We start from the raw sequence: 21,643 nt of genomic DNA, 5'->3' as shown, positions 1-21,643 counted from the left end.
CTTAGATGACTGATAACATACATATGTCTTCAAGGTGTGAGAGGAAATAATTGAGAAAGTGTTTAAACAACTTGACCTTGCATAACACAAACACCCTTTTTCTGTGTCTGTCTAACTTTCTGCTCTTGTTTATGTGTAGTTCATGGCTGCTTAGTATTCAATGTCAACCCTCTCCTGATTCAGATTAAAGAAAGCAGAGAAATCCTTACTGAACAGCTTAATAAGCACTGCAACTTCTGTATTAACACTTCCTACATTAACGGTTGTAGCTGTGATCTTACTGTTTATTTATACACATTAATTGTTCATGTCTGGATCAGATAGATCAATTTTACTTTACTCAAGATCCACATAAAGATCCTCCATCTCCGTCTCATTTATGATGAAGCCCAAATGGCTGTTTATTCACTAACTACACAGGATTTATGTGACAGTAAAACATGGCGAGACAGTTACAGGAACATAAATCATCGACAGGGTGATGTGATGCATGTTTAGGTATAATTACAATTTCAATGATTAAAGAATGACATAAAACACCTTCTGCCTGTTCATGGTTACATTTAGTGTTCCGGAACATCTGCAAAGAAAGTAAGTCCCTGTTACAAAGAGTAAGTCTGTTACAAAGTGCTGACACAGTAGACTCCTTCTATAAACGTGTAATAAACACTTCCCTCACCACGTTAACATTTACAGGTTTTTCTATGCACACAAATCTTTGTCACTTATAAGCTGTTATTATAGAATTGCAGGACAGCCAGCACATTAATATAAACCTGCCAGAATTACTGTTAAAGCTGCTGGTAGTAAAAATGAATATACATCGTCTGACCAATCAGGTTTGAAAATTCAACAGATCCACCTAGTGGCAGAATCATTAAAAGTATAAAATGATGTATGCCATAAATTCTACACTTTTTCTCCAGAGTCCGGTTCCAACATTAATGGCTCAAACCATATTTCAATAATCATCTGCTAGATGACTAAAAATAGAAAATTCAAATGTATATATTTTTTTTCCTTTTCAACATGTAAATATTATATAAATGAGTGACATTTCTTCTGTTAGCTCTAAGGCATTCATTTTCATAATAGACGAATATTTTAATACTGTGTTTAATAATCAGTGAGTGGCCATACCATAAAAAGATCAAATTAAAAAATTTTCTATGAGATACATTAAGTATTGATTTTGTATTGTATTGCCCTTAATCAAAATCGAATCATATCATGAGATCTCTAGAGATTCGCACCCTTACACTGCAGCATCTAATCTAATCATTTTAAGTCAGTGCTATATCAAGACAGCCATGCCTACTTCCCAACCCCCAGCTATCATCTGCTCTTTCACTTTATGGCATGAAATCATCTGACTAGAATTTTTCAGTATTATTTATCTGTACGCTCGTTATGCTGTTACATGCTGAAGTGTTTATATTGACGACACGATCATTTGCACAAATTTGCTCAGCTTTTGCATATTATGCCATTTTTACCCATGTTTGGGCCATTAAAGGAGTTCCTGGGAGGCCAGCATTTTAGACTTGAAGCTGGCTATGTGATCATGGCATACTGTTTTTTGTTGTATTGAAACACTGGGGGATATGTGCATTAGTTTAGCTGGGGATTAAATAGAAAAATAAAAGTAACTCTCATAAGAATAGGTAACTGTTCAGTTATTCTGCACAATCCGCAGTCCTGGTTTGACTCGAACACCAGTGAAGAAAAGCTATGCTGTTACATTTTACGTGGATTAGGTAATAATTTAACATACTGGAGGTTCAGTTTGATACCTCATACAATGACAAAACTTAAACACTAACATCTCAAAGCTCATGTCCTCAAAGCTTCTAACATCCACAGATTTGGTTGTCTTATGAAAACACGTCACACAAAAACACGTTTCCCACGAGAACACAAACTGCTCACAGTTCTTGGGTAACAAGCTGGAATTAGCAGTGATCACCAAGAGGATTGAAAGGAGTGCTGTTTTTGAGAAGAGCACACAAATAAGCCAGGAAGAAGAGTGAGCCTGTGGTGTAGTCATGCTGGCCAGCGTGTCCTCTGGGACAAAGCCGGAGGTGCTAGAGACAGCTAGATATTGATCTTCCTAACAGGATACTAAACCATATTACCAGTTTAATTCAGTCATGAGGCTCTTATATTGTTATTCATGGCAATCTGTTGCTAAGACTAATGGTTCAGCACTCGGCAGTGGTAGTGAAGAACATCTTTTTAGGTCCTTAGGACTCCCTGACTGCACTCTTACACTCAGAACACAAAAGAAAAGCAGACAAAAGCCGCCAGCTCCTACTGACAATTCCAAGAATCAGATTTAAATATAGCTAAAGAGAGACTGAACATCTAAATGAGCCAAGAATTTTTTTTTTTATTTTGTCACGTAAACATAAACGTTCCTTCAGTATCACTGAAAATGGATAATTAAATGTTAAAAATGTGATTAAAAAATTTAATGTTGCCTAAAGGATTTATAGTTATTTATTTAAAATTTTCAATAAATTTTTTGTTATTATACTTTTATCTTAACATTAAGGTTTTTAATTTTTTGGGAGAATTAAAGTGTATGGTGCCAATAAAGGAAAAATTTTTTTATCCATCTTCTATACCGCTTAACCTGCACCAGGGGTCCTGGAGCTGATCCCAGGAAACTTTGGGAGCAAGAAAAAGCCAATTAACCTAATCTGACTGTGAAAAGAAATCGGAGTACCGAAAACTAACGGGGAGAACATGCAAACTCTACACATAGACCCGAGGCAGAAATCGAGCCCATGACCCTGAAGGTGCGAGAATACTTCACCATTGTGCAATCCACAATGGTAAAAAAAAATAAAAAAAAAATAATAATAATAATAATCAGTTAAAAAACTTATCTGGTATTCAGGAAAAAGTTTGTTCTTTTTTCTTTTTTTTTTAACGGCGAAATTTTTTTCTTTCTGAATTTGTATCTCATAAAAATTGAGATATAACTGAAATATTTCTCCATTACGAGTCACAGTTGAGTGCTAAAAAAACACAAAACAAGCAATAACAAGTAAGCAGCCAAATGTTGACATCCCTCACTCATTATCTTTTTATTGTTAGTTGCAGAATCCGGTAAATGCTAATCTGCTAACATCTTCTCACCTCAACATCAAATAACTACAAAACATTATGTAAAAATATGTAAAATTGATTTCCTCAGTCATGTCAATTGTTTAGTGTGTGTGTGTGTTCGTGTGTGTGTGTGTGTCACTTTCAGTAGGAATTTCTAACATCACCAGGAACATTACCTCAGGCACACCATGTTCAACAGCTTTTTTTTAAAGCAGGAATTATTAGGAAATACAGCTAGCATTTATCTCCAATGTAATTTTTTTTTAAAGTTATTTTTAAGAAATTGAACTAGAATTCTAAACAAGGTTCTAATTCACTAATTATCTGCTAAAATATTTGCATTGTTTTTCCAAAACATGCTAGCTCATTTTCTATTAATCTATCTTGCTGTTTTTTGCCACACTGGGTAAATGCTGCCATTTTTGTCCCAAGAAGGAGATTAACTACATCAATAGTTAATTATTTTTTTTGGGGGGACAAATGTGATCATATCTGTGCTTTAATAATGAAATTTGGTTTACATTTACACTGATAATGGAGTACAGTACAGGTACATCACAGCAATAAGCAGCAGTACAATAAATCCATCCCTGCCTCATAGCTTGTTAATCAAGTTAAAGGACAACATGAAAACTTATATTAGGGCTAAAGTTTTTTAGTCAAAGTTTTTTCTTCCTTTAAATGAAAACTCTGAAATCTTTTATCCATTCACACAATAGATTTGCTGTGTACCAGTTAATCTTTCCTGAAATAAGTTGGCTAGTACCGTCCACATCACGCAGAAAGTCTAACCCCGATAATAGCGAACGCAACAGAACAATCATGTGACTTCACCAGTGTTGTCAACTCCTCTGTAAGGAAAGTAGCTATTGGCTAATAAATGTCCTAAACGTCGCTAGAAATCACTAAATGACATCACCGCGAATTTACATAATGTCATGACAAAAAACGTATTCGAAATACATTTAGAACTATACAAATGAACTTTTCTTTCTGTCAAATATCCTGCTTAATAATTTTATTTATTTATTTTTAATTAAAGCACTCAAAATAAAAAACAATGTAGCAGGGTTTTTTATCATATTATTAATATTATTATTATTATTTAATAAATTAAATGAGATAGAATAGAAAAATAATAGAATAGAATAAGCTAGAGTTAGAGGTGTTAGAGGCCTGTTTTGCTTTTGTTAATTGTATAATAAAGAAAAGGAAAATAAATAGATAGAATACAAAAGGAAAATAGAAGCTAGTGTTAATTAGTTAATGTTAGTTCTTCTTTTAAAGAATTAGTTTTTTTTTTTTTTTTTAATAAATTTAGTCCTGTCCAATTCTTTTTCCCCGATTTTCTCCCCAATCTAGTCGTGTAGCCAATTCCTCCCCGTCACTAGGAGGCTCCCACATTAAGGCTACTACTATCACTTAGTCGGGAGGGCGAAAGCTATTCTGTGTTTCCTCCGAACCACGTGACGCGAGCCGACCACATCTTTTCGAACTGCTCGCTCACGCACCGTTAGGGGCGGAGTAACGGAGGAAAGCGTTAGCCGCGCCTTCCGCGTGCGCGAGCTCACAGACGCCCCTAATTGGCTGTAGAGCCGTGATTAATGTGGGAGCGCAAGTACCTCTCTTCCCTCCCCCCTGAGAGAGCTCGGCCAATCAGCTCTCTCTGTGCCTCCGGCTGTGAGAGGAAAACAGCATCACCCGGGGTTCGAACCAGTGATCTCCGGATGATGGGGCGAGCGCTTTACCACTGCGCCACTCGGAGGCTTTTATTTAACATTAAATTAACGTCACAATTCACACCCCCTCTTCCTTTATCCGGGCTTGGGACTGGCTAACGTGACCCAAAAGTGACACTTTGCAGGAGTTTTAATATATTTAAATATACGGACACATTAAAGTCTTCAAAAGTCTTCAGTAATACCAGAAAAAGTCACTGGATTTGTCGCTAGTCGCTTTTTAAAAAAATGTGTCGCAAGAGGAGTCTGAATACTCACTAAATATAGCGATAAAGTCGCTAAGTTGGCAACACTGGACTTGACACAATTAATAGCGACCACCAGGGATACAAGCAAAACAAGCTTAATAAAAAGAGTAATCTTAAAGCAAAGCTAGCTAATACTGTAACCCCAGCTTAAACAGCGATAACACTACGGCTTTTCACCTTGATTTTAATAAAAACAAATCCAGTAAGAAAGTCATTCGTGCAAGTGGAAAACATAAACGCGAAATGAGTGAAAATGTATTAATTACCGTACCTGTGAAACAGTGCCAGAATATTCCAGAATAGCAGCAGAAGTGAAGGTGACATGGAAGAGAAGAACAAAAAAAATTTGTTAGTTCACAGTTTGAGAGCTTCACTGTGGGGGAAAAAAAGTCATTTCCTGGGTAAGTGCACTAAATACATACAGGAACATAATTTACACCAGGAGAAAAACACACAAGACCAGAACATATGTGAATAACTGTACTGTATAACACAGACACGCCATAACGTTATGACCACCCATCTATATGTTACAATATCTCTTTACAGTGGCACCTGGAAGTAGGTTGTATATATACTGTATATATAAGCAAGAAAGTGAACATTTCCTTCCTGAAGTTAATGTGTTGACAGCAGGAAAAATGGGCAAGTGTAAAGATTTGAATGACATTGACGAGGGGCAATTTGTAATGGCTTAAAAACAGGCTCAAAGAATCTCCAAAACTACATCCCTTATGAGATGTTCCCATGCTGCAGTTTTCAGGACCTAATAAATGTAATCCAAGAAAGAAAAACCAGTGACCAAGGGTCAGGGTCATGAGCAGCCACGGCTTATTGATGCACGTGGAAAGTGAAGGCTGGGCCGTGTAGTTCAGTCCAATAGAGGAGCTACTGTAGATGAAATTGCTAAAAAGGTTAATGCAACAGCGCATCGCTGTTTTGGTTGCAGAAAGGGGAACTACTCAATATTAAGTGGGTGGTCATGCTAATAATAAAGTGTCATAACAGTGATAACAGTAATAAATAAATGTTATTATTCTGAGGGCAGTGGTGCAGTGTGTTCAAACGATTAGGTCTCTGGGTTACTGATTGGACGGTTGGGGGTTCGAGCCCCAGCACCGCCAAGCTGCCCCTAAATTTAATTTCTTTAGTCATGTCAATTGTTCTCTATTGAGTGTGTACATGTGAATTTATACTACCTTTTTCTTACTAAAATATATTAGCTTTATTAGATCATTTTTACTTCATCGTGTATCGTTACCATAAAAGTACAAAAACAATAGTTTTAGTTACTGATGCCAGAACCGACAAACAGAAACTACTGAAGGATAAAGTCTAACCAACAGAAAGAGTCCAGTAACAAGTAAAAAACAATAAATAAAATAGCTTGAATCACAATTGCATGATTTAGCTACAGTGTATTTTTTTTAGCACATGAGCAATAATGTCCTAGTAATGATAATCCATCATATGTCAGAGGGGGGAAAACACCCACAACAAACCAAATGGAATGAAAAGAAGTCCCATATTTCTTAACCAAGTTAACACAAGTCTCAGAGTGCTTTGAAAGTGTGTGTGTTAATGCTCCTGCTAAAGTACCCCATATATAATGATTTTAAACTAAAACTTTTTTTTTTCTCTAAAACTAATTTTTGAAAGTCTCTGTTTAAATTCCCCTTCGAACAAACCATTTCGGTCTCCATGTAAATGAAATGGGGGCATAAGCCACGGCCCCACCGCCCCACCAAAAAAACAGAAGAGCTGAGCAACGAGACAGGTTCTTCTTATTTGAGGTCACAATGGAGGGAAATTCTTTTTCCGTGTTTTCATACAAACACTGGAAAGACATCTGAATGTTTAAAAATTACTAAAACTGACATTTGCATAATAGGTCAACATTAAATCAGAAGAAACACAAATATAGGCTCTCAACCCCTGACCCCCTCAGCTTTACATAATCATTTAAATGAGTGTAATATGTCTATTTAACAGCAAAATATTCTGTCTATTTGCCTACCAACTTAATTTTTTTTTTAAAAATCACTCAAGCGACTGAATTAAATTTTTTTTGTTCTTATTAGTTAAATTAACTGAATCAGATTAGCTACATGCACAGAAAACAGAACCAGGACTGAGACCCCCATCCCAACCCCCGCCCCTCTCCCAGATTAAAAGCTCATTACACTGTATATCGGTAAATTCTACAAAATAAATAAATAACATTAAGGCACACCGGAAGTAAATGTTTGACTTCAGGTGTGGCACCCAAAATGATTACAGAGATTGTTCATGCAGTGTGTGGCTGTGCTGATGCGGGGAGATTTTCACCGCCACACCACCCCTCTCTCCCAGCATCCTTTGCTACTGATGCTGCCTGCAGCACTGCAGAGAAACACTCATGCAACAGTGCATCAGCTGAGCCACAAATCCGCATGTAATCAAAGAGTTCCATCACAAACACAAGCTGGCTTCTTTCCACCGGGACCACACACACACACACACACACACACACACACACACACACACACACACACACACACAATCAGGTGATTTATGAACAGACTGGCAGTAAGCCAGAAGATGAGTTAAATGCATTGAGATCATCTAATGCTCTAAATGAAATGCAAAATCAAAGTCAAATCAGGATCTGAGAGAACCTTAAATACCTGTAAGTGCAACAAAGACGGACACATTCAGAGGGGGAAAAAAAGCAAAAGCAAATCAGATGCTTCCAGTTAGAGTTTGGACTTGTTTCTTGTTACAAGCTAGAAAAAGATATCACTGTACTTGCACGATCCAAAAAAAAAAATGCAACATAATTTATGAGGATCTCAAGATTAGGCTGTCAGATGATCCAGCTCTACCGAACACAAGTGGGTCTGGGTGGTGAGGTGAAAGACAGATGCATAAATAGAAGCACACGAAAACACACACTACTGAACAATAAGGCATTTATCTAGAGAGCTAGGGACAGTCTGCTCCGAACAAAGTCATGCAGGGAAACTAAAAGAAGCAGAAAGAAGAAGAGAGAGGAAAGGGGGAAAAAATTACTGGCTGCGGAACAGACTTCATGTTGAAGAGGTTATGAAAGGACAGGACATCAATGCTCATTTCTTCCCAGCGATTCAAAAGAGAGAAGAGAAAGACAGGATGCAAACACACCACAATGTAGGTCACAAGTAGCACCACAATGAAGGGTCAGAACAGAAGATAGTAAATAATCGTGACAGGGGAAAGAAAAAAAAAGCGAGACTAAAAATAAAAACTGAGGTTAGGAAATTCAACCACATAGACCCAAATTAAGCAAGCAAGAAGTCAGAGTTACACTTGAGAGTAGTTGTGTCAGATGTGATTTTGATCATCTGATGCTTTACATGAGTTTCGAAACTTTTATATTGTAATAAAGTCGGCTTTTATAAGTATAAACGTCTAACAGTGTAACACAGTGCAATGTGTATCTCATTAGTGCTCCAAATATTCCTACCAGTGAGTGTGGCCTAAGCAGGAAGCATTTTTCCAATTTCTTTTTTGGAATATAACTGTATGCATGATTTTTTTAATTCCTCTGCACACAGTCATTATTTGTGTTTATACCAGAGGGAACATTTGGAAATTTGGTCAGCTCAATTTTCCGCCAAGATAACCATGAACCTGACCAGGAAGTCACTAAAAATAAAATAACTGAACCCAGTAAAGTGGCACAATGTTTAGCACCGTGGCCTCCCGAATCTAAGGTTGAGGGTTTGAATCCTGGCTTCAGATCGGCATATGTGTGTGAAGTTCGGATGTCATCCCCATGCTTGGGTTTCCTCTTTGTACTTCTGTCTCCTTCCACAGTCCAAAGACATGCAGAGTAAGCATAAGTAGGCATCAATTTTATTTCCAATTTGCCCATAGTATTTAAGTGAGTGTAAGAGTGTGGGTAGTGCTGGTGCCGTGTGATGGATTAGTCCAGGATGTACCCAGAGCTCAGAGTTCCCTGGGATAGGGTCTAGGCCAGATACGGGCCTATAGCAGATATAACCACTGCATACATCACCTGCATCAAAGTAAAAACCAGATGTCTGGCACGACAAATTAATATCTGGATTTGTACCTGTTTAGAACAGTTTATCAGGATATCTTCAGGATAATATTTGGCACAGCCTTACTCTATAAGGTTTAGTACTCCATTACATTCTATAGATCCATATACTGTAAATCTCTATAACCGTCACACTGGCAAGGCCATGGTATGAGAACACGAAGCAAGTTTAACTGGGGGCTGGGTATCATAAATAGAGAACCTTTTATTTTTTCTAACCAACTCGGTCTAAAATTTCACACGTCACCACCGTGACATATTTATCACAGTTTAACATCTTGTATCCAGTAGCATTTATAAGCTGTTGTCCGAAGGCAGAAAGTCCAGAGACAGGAGAGATAAATACTTATTATTTGCAGCCAATGGCAGACTTTAGATGTGGACTATAAATTAACAGCTGTTATGGGAAAAATGCACATCGACCATATAAAAAGAGAGTTAAGTGATCTGGAAGATATACTGTATGAGAGCATGCCCGCTGGAAGATATACTCACAATGCACAATAAATAATCATAGAGAATAAATTGAAGAATTTTTTTGTTACTTTGTTGTTCCTTTGAAAACTAAAGATAAAGATGTGCCATGTAACACCCCCAAACCCAGAAAAATAGACAGACAGAAAGAGACAACAACTAGAAAGAGATAGACAAGCAAAAAAAAAAGACAGGCAGACAGAGACTGAGAGACAAACCGAGACACATAGAGACAGACAGAGGGGCGCATGCTTAGGTGCAGGGCTCCAGTAAGATGAGAGAAACTGATATCTACAGGTAGAGCAGACAGAAGGGCTAACAGGGTGGTCTTCTGTTCAGTTGCATTTTGAGAAACTCCATTTGAACTCCCGTGTCATGTCCCGTCCCAAATCCTCCACATCAGATTAGTTAGAATTAAAACCCCTCTGGAGAACAATACGGGGACAGGACAATCCCACCGGGATGCCACTGTCGGACCCTTGAGCAGAGTCGTTCGGCCTCAAGTGTATGCAACTGCCACAGAAACGCCGGATACACAATATCTCCAGGGTGGGAAGTCGTTGCTCAATGTACAGAATGTCATATGAACGGACCCTACCCTCCCCCAGAGAATGATCTGAGAGAAGATATAACATAACCATCTGTAAGCGTTGGTGCGGCCGCAAAAAAATCATGATGTTCTGGATCCAGATCATGAACCTGCGAAGCAAAACATGACCTTCTGCAGAGCGCAGGTTAGAGGGCAAACATCATTGTACGCTGCAATTAGATTCTATATAAATGGGGTGCCAATAGTTATGTGTCTGAGTGTACTGTGGAATAATACCCTCCTCACTCTCAAACACACACATGCACAAACACAGTATTCAGCATCACGGGGTGGTCTAATCATAAATCCATCAGCTAGCCCAAGTAAAAGCTGCTCAGTCCCATGCTTCAGTTGCCTGGAAACCTACATGAATAAACTAATACGTGGTAGTTAATGTATTGTAATGCTGAATGGTGAGATCTAAAATGGTGAGAGTTTAAATTCCTGGTGGTTCTTGGCTGCTCAAATTAATGATGTCACAACACCGTAAATCACCTATGAATAGTCTAAGAACTGTCAATTTATTTTCCAACTGGTACAGAGTACCTACTACACCTCACGATTTGCTAGAAATGATCAAGATTTGTCAAACACTCAAACACTTTTGTTAACACTGATTTGGATACTCCTAGTTTATATATTTGTGACTACAAAAGATATGCTCCTGCCACACACACTTCTGTAATACACTTCAATATACAGTATGCACTTTAGTGTCACCAAGTTGAAATTCTTGGTGGTTCTTGGTTGCCCCATTTAGTGATATCACACACCTTACATCACCTTTAAATTGACTACACATGGGCCTTAAACTGCTACAATGTACTTACAAACCCCCTTGGACCCACCTACAAACAATGCCGAACATCCTAAGAACTGCCTAAGAACACTCTAAGAACAGTCTAAGAACAGTCTAAGAACAGCCTAAGAACAGCCTAAGAACAGCCTAAGAACAGCCTAAGAACTGCCATGATTTAGCTGCAGATAAATTGTTTTTCGAGTTAGCCTAGCATCTTGATGCATTATTTTCTTACATTGAATCGTGCTATGACTATCATGTATTATGCAGGCAAACTAATGTATATGATTGCTTTGATGTGGACTTTATTTAGCTTGATTTTATCAGCACTTTCACATACTGTACCTGAGCGCTATGCAAGCATGCTAGGAGGCCATTCCCGTATCCCAAATTCCATCACTAACTAGTGGTATTTTGAGACTTTGGGAAATCCGAGCGATATTGCGGGTTTGTCAGAATGTGGTACGACTCGTCGCAATTTAGTACAAATTTAACACTAAAAAAACCTGAAACGTAGTCACAGACTGAAAGATTGAGCAGCAGTTCAGCATTGCGCTGTCAATACCAAACATCTCATAGAGCGTTAAAATGGCTAAATCCAACCTTGAATTGCAACGAACTATTACACAGCATGCTCTAATAGATACTACACCGTGTATAATGATGGTACTCAAATAGCAGTTCCCAAAAAGTCTCGACTATTCATAAAAATTCATGAGTTTGTTTTTCTATTTCTGGTTATCAGCCAGACAACGGCAGATAAAATGTCAGTGTCTGAATAGAAAATCTTTCCTGGGTGCCCACGCTAGTGATTCGTCCTTCCTTGCTCCAGTAAAAAAATAAATAAAAAGAATGGTGAAAGGCTTGCAGTGGGGTATATAAGGAAACGATGAGAAGAGCAGTAATATAACAATGCGGAGAAACAGCCAAAATGTTGAAACCTTCTCAACCACCTTGAGTGATCCAATACATCTAATACAAAAAACACAGCCTAGAGTTTCTTCAGCGCAAAAAAAAAAAAAAGGCACCTGTTCAAAGCGAAGGTTTCAAACAAATGTCAGAAATGCCAGCGAGTCCCTGAGGGAAAGCTGACCCATTTCCACACACAGCAGGAGAGGGAACCAACGCCCAGGAGGTCAGGACACACCAAAAGCACAGTGCGGCCCTAGACATGTAATAAAACCCCTTAGGCAGGAGAAATCCTACAAGGAGACGGGGATATGTCTCCACTCTCACATAGTGTCATGACAGTGGCACATTCCAGATGGAGACACTGGAGGGGCAGCTGTTTAAGAGAATGCATAAGAGTCATGTACACACACACCTGCTTTGTCATGGTTTTCTGTCACTCATTGGGTTCCGCAGCTGTGTGTGATAAGTAACGGGACAAAGCTTGAAGTCACATTAATATGTGACTGAAATGTAACGTCAGTATGAAATATAAATGGGAAATTAATGTCTTTACATGTCTGACTTTATTCAGCAATGGATTTTATTTTGTTTTTGTCACAGTATGAAGTGGTTAGGCTTATGTCCTTCGTATTTGCCATGACTGTTGCATGTCCTAAATATTATGTTTTAAGGGTCATTTTGAATGCAACAGGCACACAGTACACATGCTCAGTCAATGACATCCATCGTCTCACTGATTGAAATGGGGAAGTTGCCATTGTTCATTCTCTTCTTCTAAAAAAAATTATAAAATGTAAAAAAAATCAAGATTGTTATAGAATCGCTGTTCAGATCGTAGGTATCGCGATATTGTATAGTGTTGCCCCTGGTGATTTCCATCCCTAATATATTGTGTATATACTACATACTAGAGACCCACACTAATTACCTCCTATAGCCACAATCGCCAGTAAGTACTTGGGTACCACAGGTCAGTTTATGCATGAATATGGATGTAGATTCATTTCAATTACAGTAGCTACTGAAAATATAAGAAACCAATGTGTGTGCGTATTAACACGTTCATTTCATACCAACACATACAGTACACGCAAACATTCAAAATGTATCTAACCTCATTCTCATTCCTTATATATATATATCCATATCCTAGAAATTCCATATCCATATCCTATCTGTGAACGTACATAGTTACTGTTCTCCTTGTGTACAAATTATGAGCCGATTCTACTGTATATACACTCACTTACCCACTCATAGTCTATACCGGTGATCCTGTACAGGGTCGCAAGGGGGCCTGGATCCTATCCTAGAAGACATAGGGACTTTATTCACACACTAAGGGCAATTCGGGACGGACTGCATGTCTTTGGCCCGAGCACCCAAAGAACACCCACCAAACCTGAGGACATGCAACTTCAATGAACAAAGACCCGAGGCGGGAGTCGAACCCCGACCCTGGAGGTGTAAGGCGACAGTGCTAACCGCTACACCAAAACGCTGTCCCTTTCAAACTCCTAAAAGTGTCAAAGGCATCCATATGACATCACTCCGAGTCTTGCATCTTATTGCACATCAGCATAATTTTAACTACGATCCTGCCCGAAAATTCCATTTCACTCAATCACACAGTATCATATTCAGCCTCAGGAGCAGCTGTCATTCAAACTGCCAGCTCAGAACCCTACAGTCAGTGTCTATGCGCCCTCCTGTGAGCATGTCTCTGCTTTCATTGAGTCCTGTTCCAAGTGTGCACTTGAACAGACACACCCTTGAACACAAGTGCACACAGGACAACTGTGAAAGCAGCTGAGAGAAAAAAGAACTGTATTAAATTGCTATCCACCCTAAGCCCCGCCCTGCCCCGCCCCGCCCCGCCAGACACGTCCCCTCACAGTCAGGCTCCTGCTCCACAATCTTTGTTTCGACTTATTATTTTAAAAAGAAACACCTGTCTTTCAGCCTGTCTCACTCTCTCTCTCATGTTCCTCTTAACCTCCTCCGTGACCCTACGTCTTTGTCTCTCCTTCACCTCGGGGCAAACAGGAGCAGGTTTAAAGTAATTATTTATAAGATGGGCTTCGTTCTATAAACACTGTTCTGAAGACACACAGGCCTCTCAGGGGCCACTGATGAACGTTTATCTATGGTTTAGAGACCCCAGCTTTTTTATGCCTAGAGAGGAACCTGAGCTCAAATAAACACTTCAGTCTGACAGAAAATTTGGACTGCAGTGCCATTAGTTTAGCAACTGTTTGCTATAATGTAAAATCAAAATTTGTAATTTTATTTGTGACATATAGACCATACACAGTATAATATGCAGAGAAATGCTTATACGACATTAACATTTAGGCTAAAAATTTACAAAACCTTTACAAAAGTCACAACCTAAAATATAGATAAATATTTAGAGAATAGAGAAGAAAAGAAGGGTAAATGATACAGGATTTACAGATGGCTAAAACACAGTACTGGTGCTGATTTTATTGTTTTTATGTTATACATATAATACAAAAAAATTGTTTGCCAAAGAAGCTACTTCTGAAGTTTATGCAACATCGAAGTGACCAATCGTGATTCCCTAAAAATTTCAAGTTGCTTACTTCAGCCATTTTGGAAAAACTATTTCATATATGCCCCAAAAACACCATTTTCCTGCGTTATACTGTCTCACTTCAAACGATAATAATTTAAAATGCAAATTATTAATATTTCTTTATGAGTATTGACACTAAAATCCGTCCAAGCTTCTAAAAGCATATGACCTGTAGAGAGATCATTGCTTAAATTAAAGCATTTTGTTAAAAGCTTAAAAGAATCTGTAGTGTCCGTAACCATTGTCAAATTCATGCTGCAAAATCTTAATAATTTAACATTTTAGAATAAAACACTTTTTCAGGTTTATGTCTTTACATGTGAAATCTAAATTGTCCAAGTTTCATTTGACTGACAGTTAAGATCATTGAAAGATTTGAATTCAAAAAAGTTACGGACGCTACATAAAAGAGCATGTGAAATGAAATTGTATTTAGCAAATGTGTTTTTTTTTTATCAGTTAAAAATATAACTGTGTATGCATATTTACAAACAAAAAAGCATGCATCAGGGGATAAGAAGCATTAGGTATTGTGAAAAATTGTGTTTATATGATCCTATCTAAAAAAATTTACTTTTTCACCAACTGTAGGTGAGACACTTTTTAGCACCAATTGCATGTTTTGGCCGGGACTATACAAAAAAAAAAAAAAAAAAAAATATATATATATATATATAAAAAGTTTACAACTATAAAATGTGTGTGTTAGCAGCGGTGTAGTTAGTCTGTTAGTGGTCGTCCATGTTCCATGAAAGCGGTTTGTCCAGAGTAACAGAAGTTAGTCATGCAATTTTTGAAACAGCACGGCACATTTTTTTTAAATTTCTTTTACAAAATGATGTGCAAGTTTTACGTAGCAAAACCACCTAACAAAACCTGTCTAATTAATCCCAGACTAAACCAAATTCTTATAGGCAAATCAAAAAATTTTTTTTTATTTTATTTAATGCATCTCCTGATGCTACAATGAACCCAGTGCCATCTGTTGCACTTTAAAACACTTAAATATTTTAACGTGATCCAAAAATAAAATCCTAGCCCTGCTGATGGGTCTCAATCTCAGCTGATCCTTCAGTTCATTGTTATTGATGCACTGCAGATTCAGCACTAATTAAGGCCGTTTTCACATTAAGGCCCCATTTCCCGAGAACACTTGTCCCCAAAGTCTGGTTTATTTTGATCAATGTGAACACAATCGTTCCTCAGGAACGGCAAAAATCAAATCAGATATGAAAACAATAGTACCCGAGAACCCGAAGTAGACGATGTTTACGCTCCTCTGAAATCTCATCCTCTGACCTACATAGGAAGGCATGTGAGAGGATGGCTCTCGACAATTTTTTCGGAATATTAATAATATTAGGCATGATGTGAAAGTTAACTTTCTTGTTTTTTTCTTTTCTTGTGTTTAATGGCAGCTCACAAACCAACCAGGGGCATGCTGTATCCGAGAGTGTAAATATGCAAGAGAACAGAGTGCATAAACAATGTGAATGCTGGCCAGCAGGAGAGTGGGTAGGGGGGAAGCAAGTGTTTAAACCGAACAGATCGCACATCTCAATACATCAGACCCAAGTTCTGGGTCCCATGTTGGCCCTGTCACTACCTCTGCTCCTGTATTAAAGGTGTGACAATGACAACCCCTGATTCCACCCCTGTTCCTCGTTGAAATTTGCTGCAGCACCAAGAGCAAGACGACTTTGATTCATTCACTACACCACTGCTTTCTGCATCTCCTCCCCCTCTCCTCCGAGTCTTTTTTTTCCTTCCCCGCGTTTGTTGCTCCCCCACTCTCTCTATTGATGTGCACATGTGTGTGATAATAGGCCATGTAGGAGTGCTAGGATGTGGAGTGAGGCTGGAGCGCTTCATGGTCTGCACTTTACTGGAGCAAAGTCTTGTAACAAGATGTACTAAACACGCCTGGAAGTGCAAACCAGCAGCCTGAGTCATCTAAGGTAACACAGCCACAGCACAAACTGCAGCTAAATCTAGTGTCATGTCCAAAACATCCAGTGACCGTTGGGTATGGAATGAAAAAGGCAGTTTTTTCTGACCCTGACTCATTTTAAATTACTGCTATGTTATACTGGAAATGTTATTCAATTATTGAAATTTTTTGAAACAACAATAAAAGCCTGAAAGCTTAGACAGTAAGCAATATATATATATATATATATATATATATATATATACACACACACACAGACACACACACACGTGTGTGTTAATATGTACATGTGTGTAACTCATAAGTTATATAGATATACAGTATATGACTGATATGGGAATAAATACAATGATCAATATTATATATATATATACACACGCATACACACGCGCACGCACGCACACGCACGCACGCACACGCACGCACGCACGCGCACACACACACGCATACACACACGCATACACACACGCATACACACACGCATACACACACGCATACACACACGCATACACACATATATACACACACACATATATACACACACACACACACACATAACTATATATTTAAGAGTGGGTTTGAGATAAATCCTGGAAACTGGATAGATAAAGATTGGAAAAAGGACCTGAAAAAGCTTCTCTCTTCAAACATCAATATGTACATCTATACAAATGTATAGCATGGGAACGATTAGTCTGACATGGTAAAAAGAAAAATTGCATGTAAACAGTGATTAAGTTATTTTTTGTATTCATTAGACTGTATAGTAGCTTACAGTATCAGGTAAGGGTTATTTGAGCTTGGCTTAAAGAGAGTTACTGAACAAAACCACAGCAAACAAGAGGGTTTAGCTACGACTCTCCACTCAATGTGTGGGCTCCCACTGCAATTGCAAAAAGGAAGCTGAAATCTGTGACAAGCTTTTTTTTTCATTTAAAAATATTGGAACAGTGACTGATTGCACATTAAAAAAAAAAATGATTCAGGAAAATCTGGACAGAGGTAAAAACAAATATTGGAGGTCTCTCTAAAGATAAGTGATCAATATTGGACTTTGGAATATTGAACTCACCACGTATCCACACGTATGCATACACAAGTGCACACACACAAAAACCCTGAAAGTCACTGAAGCCCCCTGGGACCCGGCAGCGTGCAGCTTGCCAACAGTGCTATATAAAGGGTCAAAAGGTGAAGGAGGGGGCTCAAACATTCTCCGGCTGGCCCGCGACAATCAATCTTAGTAAGTCAGACACAAATTCAGTCCAATCGAAAAACAAGTGCCATTTTTAGACAATACCAGAATGAGCTGTATTTGATTAGAGCACTTTGACGGCTTGAGGAAAAGCTTTATATATTTAATTGTTTAAGGTCCTAATGTAATGGTTGATTCGAATTATATGCTCGGATGCCCTGTTGCCCCTTTCACACACCCTATTCAAGGCGGGAAGCCTGCGCTTTCATTTCTGTGTTCTGCATGAAGGGAACGGAGGCGGAATTCGGAGGTCGGCGTAGTCACACTATTAAACAAGAGGAGAGGTAATGACAGGGGTGAGACAAAATGTGAGTAAATAGAGAAAGCCAACACCCCCCAAACCCCCCACCTCCCCCCGCAGTAAGGGGGTCTGATGGTCTTGCAATTTAGCTTGCATAAGATGTAGCCTGTCCAGATACAGAGCAGATCAGATGCACACACCACGCTTAATTCCTGCTAAAAACAATGAACTGAATGATTGGATAAGTTTGTAAGTAATAAGAAATGCCAGGCATCTTTTCTTGCATTTTTTAAAGAATAATAATAATAAATAAAAAGGATATTCCCCGCCCCCATGAGCATGCTGTGTTCAGAAAAAGGCTCGCCCGCGAGAGGTTGTGCGCGTACCACTGAGCATATATGAATTCTAATATTGATATCGTTATCGTTTTTTAATGCCTGTAACGGAAGAAACAGAAAGTTTTCCTATCATAACATGCAGTTTTATTTTTCTAATCCATCAAGTACTAACTGACTCAGATTGATTAGGTCTGCCTGCTTGTTACACGTCACGTGAGTAATAGCGGAACACAGTCAATGAGGGAACGAAGAGAAGTGATCGAGATTTATTCTTGATTGGTAAAGTAATAAAGAATCAAGCTCGCCTTGTGCTTCTGAAATAATAAAGAATAAAGCTTATTCTATCTCTGATGATTCTGATAATAGTGTTTTGTTATTGTGTGAGTGTGATCAATAACATGTAAAAGCAGCATGATCCGAATGCAGGAAAATACACTAAAGTGAAGCGCCGTCATTTAAAAACGAGATTGCATTTATGTATGGATAGAGATCGCGAAAAAAAATAATTCCGTTTGATCGTGCATCCCTAGCCTGAATTGTGCTTTTTTTTTTTAACCCTGCATTTAAATGGTCATCCGGGACCATCATGAGTGTATATGTTCACATACTTGCCTATATACTACGTGTGTTATCAGAGGATTCCAGTACGATTCCAGCTTAGATATATAAGATAATACTGTACTTTATCTCCCGCCAACTGTCTTGACGTGCATATCGGTCTCTGTGCGGTGATAAAGATGCATCCTCCTCAAAACTTTCCACCATTTTTGGACATATGAGTATGTCACGTTAATTTCGGAGGACGTTCCTGAGCTACGCAGGATCCCCAAGGCAACCATCACACATAGCACTTAGACACACATGTATGTATGTATATTAATAGATTCTGTTTATATGTTGTATATAGAGTTCTTAAATTTCTTTAGATTGTGTTGCTTACTTAGATTTTTTAGCATTTGTCAGATTCTATTTAAGTGTTTTTTTGATTCAACAGGTCTGGCAGCAATCAGGCTTGAGAGTGGCAAGTAAATTTAACTCAGCTTTGACAATTCATTACAATTTAGGAAGGGAGGAAGCACATTGTATTTACTTAGGTTTTCTTTGTGCAATATTAAAATCTGAATAATTTAAGTGTGACAACTACGCAAAAAAAAAAAGAAGAAGAATCATAAGGGGGGCAAATACTTTTTCACAACTTTGTGTATACAGTCAATAGTAATGTAAAAATGTTCCTATTTTTCTGTAAGTAGTATATAGGGCATCTTTTCATTATTTCATGAGGTAAAATGACTCATTCCAGGACATTTTACCTTCTGCCCTGCCCTATCCTGAGGCCCAAACAAGCACACCTCTCTCAGTGTGCCAATTTCCAGAAAACTGCCAAGAAATTTCAAGCGATTTTATCACCTGACCAATCAAGACGCAGCTCGGGGGCGAAGCACAAAAAAAAACAAAAAAAAAGATGACAACAACATACATGCTAGACAGCTAGATGATAGAAAAATGTGTCTTGTTAGTGCTTGATTAAGATTAACAGTATGTAAAACTGAAGATATTTTAATCCCTCCACACACAAAACCTCCTCCTTGTTGGAGTTAGCCCTAATACTGAGAACTCGATCTTATTAATCTAAAAAGATTAACTAGCATAGATAATTAGCCAGCAGAAACAGAAGGCTGCAGTAGTAAGAGCGTTGTTATGGTTACAGTCTGCATACTGTGTCAGCCACAACGAGCAAGTCATTTTTCTGTAGGAAAAAAAATGCTTAGTGTGAATGCAGCTTTATGTGCTGAATAGAAAGAAAGAGAGAATGCTGTTCTAGCATAACAAACGGCTCACAAGCACAACTGCACTTCCCCCTGTAATCTCCCAGACACTAGATCCACTCTGTGATGACAAAAGATCCAGGTGTGTCGTCTACATGAACATCACAGGTGTGTCATGCATGATTTACCATGGCAAATACCCTCACTTTAAATTTGACAGGGCAAACGCATTCGCACCCATGTAAACACATGCCTGTACACGCCTCTTAAAAATCTCATCTTAACCCATAATCATTAGTGTCTACAATGCTAATGGTAACAAAACCTGACCCTAAAGCGTAATCTTATATCATATACTGTATATATGGATATGTAATCCATATACAAGTCGTACATTCTCTTGATTTACAGCCTATGGGGAGGAGGATACAACTCTTCCCCTAAAGCAAATCAAAGCGCCACGTGGCCGCGACCCATTCGTTCTAATCTCTCTGATCCGCGGTGAAACACTACCGAGTTCAGGCGGCACGATGAGGCGCACGCCGCCACCGACGTGTTCAGACACGATCCTGTGACGCAACCAAAACAGGCTGTGCCAACATGCTTCTGCATATTGACAAGCATTTAAAGCCAAATAAACCGACGTCCCGAATGACCCAAGATTCTGTGTGACGGCTATTAGCACGATTACACAAGGCTCGCGAGTTGAAGGGGGAAAAAAACACACTCCTACAGAAAATGAAACTGGGACAGCATTAGACTCTTTTATTGAACTGTTACGCTAATTATATTGCGGTTTATACAGCTGGAGTAAACATCTTGGGCACTATGCTGAGATGCCAGATGTTACTCTGGCCAAATATCTCATCGCAAATGGTGGAGTGAAATAAAACTGAGATGATGTGGAGCTGAAAAGTAAAAAAAAAAAAAAAAAAAGGACATGATTTTTATGCATGTGTGGAAAATGCCTAATAGTGCATAATCTTTGCAACTTGACAGTTCTTGTGGGCCTTGAATGCAAAAGCAAGATCCTCTATTTTTCCTAATGGTTTATTCCAACTTTACTCCACTCACCAGCTCTAAGATTTGCAAATTCACATAAACTGACCTGAGGTAAAGTCAATGCAAAGTCAAAATACCCGATACCAGAAGATGACAAAGATGGGTATAGGAAAAAAAACAGAATCTATTCAGTTACGTATCATAATCCGTTCGTACCACACACTGACTCCAAATCGGATTTTTTTTAAAAATACATTTTTAATTTATACAGTATATGCTTGCATTTGAGGTCGTAATATGTTGTAGTTCCTTTAAAATCCTGCAGGTGGCACATGCTAAATTCTTGAAAACAGAACATTATATTTGTGACAATAACAAATTATTTACCAATTTTGTTTAGAAATCGAATTGACACCAAGGTATCGCGATAACATCATATCGCTTGGACCTTTGTGTTTCCTATTCTTACAACATAATGCATCTTATTTGTGCCGCTACTTTATCATAAATTCATTTTATACCATCAAAAAGG

The 21,643-nt window shown here is 38.4% G+C and overlaps 1 protein-coding gene across 5 annotated transcripts in view; it reads right to left on the bottom strand.

Annotated features, from left to right (window-relative positions):
- Window positions 1–21,643, bottom strand: part of macf1a (microtubule actin crosslinking factor 1a) — a 189,597-nt gene that overhangs the window by 146,829 nt on the left and 21,125 nt on the right. The window lies entirely within an intron of this gene.

Source organism: Clarias gariepinus, chromosome 3 (genome assembly GCF_024256425.1).
Source record: "Clarias gariepinus isolate MV-2021 ecotype Netherlands chromosome 3, CGAR_prim_01v2, whole genome shotgun sequence".
NCBI lineage: Eukaryota > Metazoa > Chordata > Actinopteri > Siluriformes > Clariidae > Clarias > Clarias gariepinus.
This window is presented reverse-complemented; position numbering and strand designations above follow the sequence as displayed.